This window comes from Cupressus sempervirens, chromosome 3, assembly GCF_028749045.1.
Source record: "Cupressus sempervirens isolate cs-2001-9-10 chromosome 3, ASM2874904v1, whole genome shotgun sequence".
Taxonomy (NCBI): Eukaryota; Viridiplantae; Streptophyta; class Pinopsida; order Cupressales; family Cupressaceae; genus Cupressus; species Cupressus sempervirens.
The window spans coordinates 412,989,966-413,002,517 of NC_143120.1; the positions used below are offsets into that span (position 1 = coordinate 412,989,966).

Here is a 12,552-nt window from a genome sequence, read left to right on the forward strand (position 1 = left end):
TGACATACGAATGCGGGAGGCCATAAACCGTAGCCGCTAACAATATTTTCGGTCCGTCACAAGCAGCAACGTGAGGAATTCCCCGTGGGCTATGACCCAGAGGAAAGCCTATCGGCTATTAAGGTAATATATAAAAGTAAGTTGATAGATAAAATGTCCATATGGTAACATTAGCTAGATTGAAACTGGCCAAGGCCAGTACAGCACTGATATGGAGGGGGAGCCACCCTCCCCATATATGACCACATCATATCACGTCGTATCACTATCGATTTCTGAAATTTTGAGTTTAATTAGATAAAATAAAACAAATAAATCCACTGATCTAAAAATTATCTGGAAAATGATCTTCTACTAATCGAAGGCAAATTATTGCAAAATCAATTATATAATCGCATTGTTATATTCCAACTTTTCTATACTCAAATTCTTCTGCTTGACTTTCTTCTCTACAGCCATGGCGCGTCTTTTTCTCATTGTATTTGTGACCACCATTCTGGATTCGGCTGTTGCTTTGGATGACAACAATTATATTGATATGGTCACTGATAAATTCACTGAAGTAGGAAACGACGCCTTTAAGCTGCTTGGATCATGTCCCAGAGCTCTTCAGTTTGTAGAGTTCGCTCTCAGGTTTACATTTTTCAATACGCAATTAAAACTTATATGTTATAATTTAGGGTCGTCTTATTTGATTAGTTTTTACTGTGCTCGATTACATCTTACAAACTCTCAGATTCCTGGGTATTTGATTTATTCGCATTTTTCCATCTCTTGTCTATTAACTTAAATTGGGTATTTGGTTTATATGACTTTTAGTATGATTAGGCTGGGCGTTATGGAGGGAGTTCAATATGTGGCGTAGAATTTTCAGAAATATTTAATGGCGGTCTTATGAAAATTTTAATTTATTTCAGTTTAAAAGTTTTAGTTTTTGAAATTGGTGGTAGGTCCACCCTATTTCTATAGGCTCAATTTGAGATAGTTAAAAATGTAGGAACTTTTTTCAAAAAAATTCCAAATAAAACTTTTAGCCCACCATATGTAAACAACAGAACCCAAACCTCTTATAGAACCTTAAATCCAGTGTATCAAATTTAATTTAGAACCAAACCTCTTATAGAATCTTAAATCCAGTGTATCAAATTTAATTTAGAACCAAACCTCTTATAGAACCTTAAATCCAGTGCACCAAATTTAATTTAATTTTCTTTTGTGCAATTATCTCGGTCATCCTATGCACAGATAATTTAATTGTATTGGCTTTGGCCGTTTGAGAATATGGATGGAATCATTTTTGTGCAGATACCGAAAGACGTACAGTTCTATCAGCGAGCTTGTGCACCGATACAAAGTTTTTGGGAAGAACGTGGATTTAATCGATTCAATAAACAACATGAATCTTTCTTATACTTTGGGAATTACCGGTAACTCAGTCCTCTATTTCTACAAAAAAAACGTTTTCCACTGTTTGAGAAGAATTCGGGAAAATGGAGTGAAGTTAGGATATTGAGGATTTCGGATGTTGAAAGGAGTCATTGATTAATTTTGGGCCATGCTTATTAGTAATTGAAATTTAAAACTAGTTTTTAATATCATTTTTAAATGCTAAATTTGTACATAACATCAAATTTTATTTTATCATTTTACGAATGGTAGATTCCTTCAAACCTGATTACATGCTATCTTCTAATAAGTACATCTTGAAAATTTATTGGGTATTAGAATGTTTGAATTTTGGTGTTTTTCATCGAGGTTAGTTATGTATTTGTACGAGCTGCAGCGGAGTGACAGTTATCTATTTGATCTTGTAAGCCTTCCACGGAAAATCGGAGGATCAATTTTGATAAGGAAGTTGGGCAATTAGTCTTGATTGAAGCCACAGTATTTTTTTTAAAAGTTCTTTTCCAATTAAAACTTCTCTCAGGCAAAAGCCATCAAAGCAAAATATCATATCTTTATATGTAGAAATATATATATATATATATATATATATATATTGTGGTCATTCGAGCCGCTTAACTCACGAGTAGCTTTCGACATATCCTAATGAAAATAGCAGTGATATGTGTGACAGTCAAATAATCACAGCTCAAGAATACTGTCATGAATCCCAAGTACGGTGACAATCAAATCCTAGGCCTGATTGAGAAATTATCCCAGCTTAGCTGGGAATTTGACCTTATCTACCACATAGAAATTTGACCCTATTGAAATCTTAAAAAATAATAACGATTATGTATCTTGCTCATTTTAATATATTCCATTTTGAATATTCAAGTTTAATATTTATTGGTTTAGAGCTTAATATTTATGTATCTAATGTTAGGGTCAGTCAGAGCTTTCATTATCTATTCATCACTTGGGTTATAGTTATGTTTTACAGTTATGATAGTTCTATAGTTTAGATCATGAATTGGAGTTGAGATTAATATTTAAAATTATAATTATGGATAGGTTATGTGTACATCACATATTTAATTATGCTTAGGGTTAATATTTAATTATGCTTAGGGTTAATATTTTGATTTGGGTCAATATTTAGAATTGGCATTATGAGAGTTTGATTATAATAAGGATATATGTTTGGGGCAAGTGTTAGGATTAGGATTAGGATAATAGATAGATCATACTTTGATTTGAGATTATCATTAGTTTTATGACTAAAGTTAATATTTATATCAATATTATGCTATAATTACCATTTAATATTGTTGCTTAGAGGTAATTTTTGACTATTGAATGATTAGCAAGAAAATTTACTTTCAATAATAGATAATGATAGTGACAATTAATTGTTTTGAAAAGATGAGATATTTACTTTACTATATATGATATCATTCACAAAAAACTAATAAATTCTTGCACATCACTTTTCATAAAATATAAATTAGCAAATTGTATAACTTTATGATAATTCTGCACAATTAAGTCCTTCTTGTATAACATCATTTTGACAACCTTTCAAAACTCAAAATTACAATCACTCAATCTAACAATTTACTACGTTACTTTGGAAAAAATGAGATACCAATTTGGACTGAGACAATATTTTTAATGAAATTGTGCAGAGTTTGCTGACATGACATGGGAGGATTTCAAGAAATACTATCTTGGTGCATTACAAAATTGTTCGCTACTAAGAGTAATAATAATAAGAAGTTGACTAATGATAAGCTTCCTAAAATTGAAAATTATTAAAAACTTAATTCATTTATGTGATTCAAGTACTAAAGGCCTAATTAAAAAATCATAGAAATTTAAAAAAATGATAAAATTATGTTCATACATTTTTACAAAATAGCTTGTAGAAATGCACTTGACTTGACCATTATTTTAAAATTTGTTAATTAAACTATAAATCAATATAGAAAATATAATAATATAAAAAGTACTAAATGATATAAAAAGACAAAAAATATCTTAGTATAAAGTAGAAAGTATAAAGATATAGAAAGTATATATTTTCCATTGATTTTTTTTATCTAATTAATAAAGAGAAAAGAAAACAGCATGTGAATGAAATCCACTATATGTGAAGTAATCATATAGGAAATTCAGACACTGCAAATAGGTTACTTTGGGAGCAAAAATTCACGTTTCTTACTTGTCCTTTTTGAGAATTTAAAAATGCAAAATAATAAAAGTTTGTAATGGACTTCTTCAGAACTTACTGTGTGCCTCTGATTTACTACAGAGGGACTGGAGAGAAGCTGACATAATAAGCCCAGTGAAAAATCAAGAACACTGTGGATCTTGCTGGACATTCAAGTTTGCACAATTTTACATTTCTAATTTTTCCTCTGATGGAACCCATTGAGGATAATTTTTTTATGAGTACGTGTCGAGACTTCTGATTGAGGATAATTTGATCACTCCGGTTGATGGGCAAGCTTTAAAGAGCAAGCTTTAAGGTGTTTCATCTAGATGCAAAGTGTTTGTATGAACTGTTATTCATAAAACATGGATCCATGAAGTTGACTCAAAATTCTATAAGGTTCAATTCTTATAACAATATTATAATATTTGAATTTTTGATATTAAGAGAGGGGTTGGTTAATCTAAGGTTGACTTCGAACTGTTTGTCAATCTTGTTTTTCTGCACTTAAGTAAGCCCCATTTTAGTCATTTTTTAAATAAAAAATAATATCACAATAAATTTGATCTATTGTTATTTAAATGTTAATGTTACAGCACCACTAGAGCTCTTGAGGCTGCCTATAAACAGGCTACAGGAAAGTCTGTGAATCTGTCTAAACAACAGTTAATTGACTGTGCTAGAAACTTTAACAACTTTGGTTGCAATAGTGGCTTTCCGTCCCAAGCATTTGAGTATATTAGATACAATAGTGAGCTAGATACTGAAGAAGCTTATCTTTACAGGGCTGAAGATGACGTCTGTAAATATGATGTAAAAAGTGTTGGTGCAAAGGTTTCAGATTCTGTGAACATTACTTAGGCAATTGTCCATTATCATCATTATTACAACCAAAACTTATATTCTAGAATCATTGTCTTAAAATACAATACTGATACCAAAAATTCATATGCAAGTTTATCCAAAAACTCAATTGTAGGATTTAAAGAACAGCAACACAACAAAATATAAAAATAATAATAATTCTCAGAACAGGGAGGCTCTGTTTTACCACAGAGAAAAACTATTTTTTTATCATTGCATCATTCATAAAAAACAAATCTTACAACTATCTTATATAAAACTCTTCTATGGAAATCTATGATGAAAATCACTACTTGTCACAATAGTTCAACTGTTATCGACTGGTCCTTTATTACATGCAAAACTTTGTGAAACTTGCAGTAGAGATGGACTAAAAGATTTATTGCTTATAACAGCAAGTGTTATTGGAATTCTAATGCAAAGTGAAATATGAAACAATCTATAGAAAAGTAATTTAAATTGCTGCTAATTATGTGAATCCTTGGTCTTCTTCGTCTGATTAACTGCAACATTATTATTGGTTTGGATGGTGCATGAAAACTAGGATGGTGGAACTAATGGTTTAAATATCCTATGAAGCATCAATCTTTATACTCCCCCTTGATACTGAGAGGACTAACAATTCGATCTTTGAGTGCTAAAAACTAATCTTTTGCAACTACCTATGTGAAGATGTCCACTATTTGTTTTTTTGTGTTTATGTACTTCAATTTAATTGCCTTTTGTTGCACCAAATGTTTGATAAAATGTTGTTTTAGATCAAATGTTTTTTCCTGCTATAATGAATTGGATTTTTGGCCAATTTAATAGCACTTATGTTGTCACAAAAAATCACAGTAGGCTGAACCTATATCTCTCCAATTTCTTCAAGAAGCTTTCTGAGCCATAAGGCTTGTGCTCCCGCTGAAATAATTACAACATACTCTGCTTATGTAGAAGAGAGAGCAACCATGCTTTGCTTCTTTGAACTCCATGTGATTAAACCAGAACCCAAAGAAAAATAATTACTAGATGTAGATTTTTGGTCATCCAAACTACCTCCCGAATCTAAATCGTTGAAGCCAACAAGCTCAAACTCATTACAAGAATAGTGAATGCCAAAATCTATTGTGCTTTTCACATACCTCAAAATTCTCTTGGCTACCTTCATATGTTCCTCTAATGGATTTGTCATATACCTTGAAACCAATGAAACTGAATAAGCAATATCAAGCCTTGTGTGTGTTAAAAACATCAAACTCCCCACAATGCTCCTCTATGATGTATCATCAAAAATTTCAACACCATCATCTCTACATAATGCAACTCCATGCAACTCCATAAGCAATTGGAGTGGAAAGAGGTTTACAATCAGCCATATCAAATTTCTTCAACATATCTTTTGCATATTTTTCTTGACAAATGAAAATTTCATCTTTACCTTGATAAACCTCCATGCCAAGAAAATACTTCATGAGACCTAAATCTTTCATATCAAACTCATCCATCATAGCAACTTTGAATTCATCTTTCATCTTCAAACAACTTTCCATATATAGAAAATCATCAATATACAAACTCATAGTGACAATATCTTTACCTTCTTGTTTGTAGTAAAGGGTAGGTTCACTCTTACTTCTTTGAAAGCCATTTTGCTGAAAATATCCATCAATTTTTTCATACCATGCACTTGGTGCTTGCTTGAGGCCATACAAATCCTTCTTCAACTTGTAGACATGATCTTCTTTGCCTTAAATCTTAAAACCTTGTGGTTGTCACACATATACCTCTTCTTCTAAGTACCCATTCAAGAAGATACTTTTCACTTCCATGTGATGAATACTCCATTTTTTTGAGCTGCAAGAAATATTAGCATCCTAATAGTTTCTTGTCTTGCTACTAGTGCAAAATTTTCTTCATAATTGATGTCATACCTCTGAGTGAAACCTTTATCAATCAATTTTGCATTGTATCTTTCAACACTCCCATCACTATTATACTTAGTCTTGTAGACCCATTAAATGTGCCAATCTTCTTCTTCTTATATGGAAGCTCTACAAGATCCCATGTCTTATTCCTATGAATGGAATCCATTTCTTCATTCATTTCTTGCATCCAAACCTTATTAGTACATGAATCTTCAAAACATGATGGCTCAAAATCAGCTTTACTGAGTAATGCAAAATTTATTGTCTCACCTATTGGATCTTCTTCATGAGCTTGATTTTGACACCTCTCATAGATATCACTCAATCTCCTTAACATATTTGGAGGACTTGAGGATGGACTAACTCTTGAAATTGGTGAGGGGTTTCTTGGTGGGCTTGGTGATCTTCAAATAGATTCATTAGTTGGCTGCTCATTATCATTATCAACAATAATATCATCATCCAAAACTAGTTTTGGCTTTTCAAAATGCCCTTTTTGATAACCATAATCTCTCCCTTCATCAAAAATCACATCTCTTGAAACAACAATCTTATTAGTAATAGGATTGAAAAATCTGTAAGCTTTTCTTTCCTCACTATAACCCACAAAAATGCATGATTCACTTTTAGTATCTAGCTTTTGCCTATTCTAATTAGGGATGCAAACATAAGCCAAACAATCAAAAAAATTTAAATGATTTATATTAAGCCTTTTCTCATACCATGCTTCATATGGAGTCATCTTGTCTAGAGCACTTGTAGGACTCCTGTTGAGAATATATATGGCTGTAACAATTGAATCAACCCAATAAGAATTGTTCAAACCCTTGGTTTGCAACATTCTCCTTTTCATTTCTGCTATAGTGTGATTCTTTCTTTCACCCACTCCATTCCATTGAGGTGTATATGCAGTTGTGAGTTGTCTTTTGATCCCATTCATCTCACAAAAATTCTGAATTTTTTTTAGCAAAACTCTCCATTGCGATCTTTTCTCAAACATGTAATCATGGTCCATTTCTCGTTCTCTACACAACTTTTAAACCTCTTGAATGTATCAAAGGCTTCAACCTTAGTCTTCAAAAATACACCCAACACATGCGTGAGTAATCATCAATAAAAGTAATGAAATATGATGACTTACCCAATCTTTGTGTTTTTATTGGACCACAAATATTTGAATAAATAAGTTGCAGTGGGTATTGGGCCCTCCAAGCATTGTCTTTAGGAAATCATTCCCTTACATGCTTCCCTTTTGCACACCCTTCACAAATTTGTTTATGCTCTTCAACCTTACGCATTCCAAGAACCAATGCATTTGATGCTAGATTCTTTAAACTATTGAAATTCAAATGGCCGTACTAGAGATGCCACAACCAAATTTTGTCCTCGTAGGCCATATTGACAAACTGATTATCATTTTCACCAAACTGAAAAAGAAAGATCGTATTCTTTGTCATAGGAATAACTATAATCACTTTATTTCTCTGATTCTTATCATAGGTAGTACACTTCATGTTCTCAAATATCACTCTATAATTATTCTCAAATAGTTGCCCAATAGTTAGTAAATTATGCTCCAATTTTGGAGTAAAATAAATATCTTGAACACTTTTCATACCTTCCTTTGTCTGAACATCCATGGCTCCTTTGGCCACAACATCCACTGTATTGTTATTACCAAGAGTAATATTGGATCTATAACTATCGTCAAGCTTTAAAAACATTTCCTTGTTACCAGACATATGGTTAGAGCATCCAAAATTCAAATATCAAACATCATTCACATTACTCTCACCTTTCCCATAACACAAAAAAAAAAAATTACCTAAAGAAGGATTCTCATCTTGTTGAGCATAATTTGCATTATTGTTACCTGATTCCAATTTACACTCTCTCGCAAAATATCCATACTTATTGTAATGATAGTATTTGATGCTCCTTTTATCAAATCTATGTCTACCTCTTCATCCTTGAGCACCTCCTCTTCCTCTAGATCCTCATGAAAAATTATGATTTTGACCCCTTCCTGAGCCTTTGTTGTTGTTATTGTTGCTGCTAGCACCATCATTTTTTGAAATTATTAATTGAGAAGCAAAATCCCTCTCATTAACACTAGTGGACATGTCCCTTATTCTATTTTGATGTGATATGAGAGATCCAACCAATTCATCATACTCCATGGTAGCTAAATTTTTTCTTCCTTCCATGACAATTGCTACAATATTCCATCTTGGAGTTAGACATCTTAATACCTTTTGTATTACATGTTCTTGAGTCATGGGTTCACCCAAAGTGGCCATTTTATGAGTCACATCTTTCACTCTCACACATAAATCTCCCACATTCTCTGTCTCCTTCATCTTCAAGTTCTCATATTCTCTTTTTAAGGTTTGTAGCTTCACAACCTTGATTTGATCATTGCCATGGTAAGCATTTATAGAGTCTTCCAGGCTTCTTTGTTGTCTGTGCATCAACAATTCTAGGAAACAAGCTCTTCTCAAGAACCATCTGAATGTGAAACAATGCCATTGCATTCTTCTTCTCAGCTTCTTTCTTCAATCTCATATCATTAGGTTAGAGAGTATTCTAGTCTGTAGGCTTTGATCTCTCAAAAATCTTTCCCAATAAAAAATGTCTTCATATTGATTGACTAATATTGGTAATCAACTCCATCAAAATCTGGGAGTTGCAAATTGTTTGTCATGCTATTGTCTTCCAAACACCTTCAACTCTGATACCAAATGTAAGATTTAAAGAACAATAGCAACACAATAAAAAATAATAACAATACTTAGAACAAGGGAAGCTCTATTTTACCAGAGAGAAAATTTTGATTTTTTTATTGTTGCATCATTCATTAAAAAAAAAACATCTAACAACTAGATCTTATATAAAACTCCTCTATGGAAATCTACGATGAAAATAACTGCTTGTCACAATAGTTGAATTGTTATTGACTGGTCCTTTATTACATGCAAGAATTTGTGAAACTTGTGGAAAAGATGGACTAACAAATTTATTGCTTGTAATAGAAAGTGTTATTGGAATTCTAAGGCAAAGTGAAATATGAAACAATCTATAGAAAAGTAATTTAAATTGTTGCTAATTATGTGAATCCTTGGTGTTCTTCATCTGATTAACCACAACATTATTATTGGCTTGGATGGTGCATGAAAACTAGGATGATGGAATTGATGGTTTAAATATCTTGTGAAGAATCAATCTTAAAAAATTAGAATATAAGTCAATTAATGGATTTGTGCCCATTTACAGGGAGATGAAGAAGAACTTAAACAGGTTGTAGGTGTAGTTCGTCCTGTTAGCGTGGCAATCCAAGCTATTCAAGAAATCACATTTTACAAGGGAGGGGTCTACACAAGTACACACTGTGCTCAAGGACCCATGGTATGTATAGAGCACATCATTGTTAGGTTGCAAGAAATTATAATTTAGTGAAGCTATATATGAACTAGTTTGTGTGATGGGTTTTTAACTATCTATAGAGTGTTTTTTGAAATAAGAAAATGATTGATCTCGTAGTTATGGTTATGGTCTAAATTGTCTCACATTCTAATCTAGGGATAGTTTCACTGAATTCATAAACTATGAAAATATTTTATCTTTGATCAGTTTTAATTATTAAGCTTGAATATACAAGATTTTGAATTTGAGTAATGTGTTTAGAAAAACATGAATTATTTGAAAATACAATGTATAGAAATAGATAAAAGTTAAAAATTAAGAGTTTTTTTTTATCAATTTTGTTTTTCTACAATTTATAATGATTCTTATTACTGTCTATAAAATTGATTGTATTTATTCTTTTATATTAACACTTTTAATCATATTCATGATCTAACATCAAATTTTGTAGATATCACAACTAGAAAACTTGATATAATTCTTAAGATTAATACAAAAAAGAACACAATATACAAGAAATACGAAGAAATTTTATTGAATAAAGAGAACAAAATTAAAGATAAAGATAAAAGAATTTCAGTACAAAGGAGTTGAGTAGGAAGGGAATTTTTTTGTGGTTACAAGATGTAAACCATGCTTTTCTGGCTATTGGCTATAGTGTTACTGAAGAAAGAATTCTTGGGGAGAAAGTTGGGGCGTTGATGGATACTTCAATATGGAGTTGGGAAAGAATATTTGTGGTAAGTTATCATTTAACTTTGATGTACTGCCCAATTCAATTTAACATGATTGAAGAAAATACTAAGAAGAATTATTTGGTTGGTATTTTTGTAGGTATTGCCACTTGTGCTTCTTATCCTAGAGTTTAGGCTAGCTTGTATTGGAGCTCTGAAAATGAGATTTTATAAATTTGGCAGGTTGCTTAGTGTTAATTTTAGGTAGCTTGGACAGTTGTTCGTCCACATGTGATTAATTAACATATAATTATTTGTTAATTAATTGACTCCTTCTAGAAGCCACTAGTAACCTATTGGTTAGGTTGTTTTAATCAAGAAGCAACTAGAAACTTCATGGTTAGGAAATAACTAGAAACTTCTTGGTTAGGTTTTCTTGGTCAAGAAGAAATTAGAAACCTCTTAGTTAAATAGTATAAAAAGGGTTCAAGAGAGGCATTTGGACAAAAGAATAGAATAGTACAGAGAACAACAAGAGTTGTAGAAGCATTTGCAGTGTTAGCAAATGAGTTTGTAGTGATAGAAAATAGTCTTGCAGTGTTAGTAAGGGTGTAGTAATAGCATTAGGGATAGCAGTGGAGAATATCAGCTAGAGAAATTAGGAGGTTGTCTAAATTCTGCTAGTGAGAGGCAAGGTATTTTGTATCTCTTGATTTGCTAAAGTTAATATATTTTCAATCTACAGAATTGGTTATCCCTTAGGGGTTTTTCCAGGGATGATTTGTCCAAAAAATTTGTGTCCTCTGTGTTCTAAATTTCTTTCCATATTTTATTGGTGAAGTTGCAGTTGTGTTATTTTTCAATATTAGCTAGGAATTTATTTTCAATAGTTTAATAATCATTTACGGGTGATCCCACAATAATGGATTCCACTTTTTGACCAATTTTTACACTGAAATCAATATTTTTGCAACAAACATCACATTCAAGTCACTATATCTCCAGAACTATAAATAATTTCAAGATGGCATAAACTAGTGATTTTGTGTACTTTCTTCCTACTTTGTAACCATATTTTTTAATCAAAAAATAATAATTTATTTATATCAATTTTTTTTATCTCCTTTGAAAAGTGGTACATAATAAAATTCAATATTTTTAAAGAGTGACAATCCGTTTGACACACATAACATTTCTTTTAGAAATAATAATGAAGTAATTCTTCCAGCGTTAGACTTGTAACATCAATATCCAAAGGATGCATTTGGTTTGATTTATTTTGGTTGAATATTGTATAGTTTATGAAGTTTTGAAGTGACACGAATTGTAATTCAGACATACATTCCATTTGACATAGATAATTTGAAGTCAATTTATCATAAACCTAAAATTATTTTTTTGAATAGAAAGGTATCTCAATAAGCTAGTTCCTACATATTTTTCAAAAAAAAATTGACCTGATTTACTAATTTTCCCGAGGTGTTGAAGTTGGTTGATGTTCAATCGATAATGAACCAATAATGAACCTATAATGAGTTAAACTCGTATTTGAAAGTCTTAATGACTAAAATATGTATTACAATTGTAGTCGTTGGAAAGCTTTCTCTGAGCAACACATTTTGACATTTTTTATTTTATAGTAGGAGATCATTCTTCTACAATTAATGGAGTCAAAAGAGCAAACAAAAAAAAAGGAGGAAAAAGGGTTAAAATTTTCCTAATTTTATGCGTTTGCACGAACATGGCATTTGCGTGAACATATTGGGCATGTTCACGCGAACCCATGTTTGCACAAACATATGAGAAAAATAATCCGACAGCTAGAATTTTTATTTAATGTGTTTGCACGAACATTTATAATAATTTGTGTTCGCACAAACATACAAAAAGGAAAATTTATCAAGATCTCAAACGAAAAAGTGGAATTTCAATCACAAAATCACCGTTGCAAATATGTTCACGTGAAAATATTAGCAAGGTATGTTTGTACAAGCATACCTAATTTAAACTTAATATGTTCATGCGAACATATAATAGTTACATGTCTGCACGAACATAGTTAACATGTTTGGGCGAACATACATAA

At 31.5% G+C, this 12,552-nt stretch overlaps 1 pseudogene; it reads left to right on the top strand.

Moving 5' to 3' along the window:
- The first annotated feature begins 457 nt into the window (after window positions 1–457).
- Window positions 458–10,661, top strand: LOC149566773 (thiol protease aleurain-like; annotated as a pseudogene).
- Window positions 10,662–12,552: the final 1,891 nt, after the last annotated feature.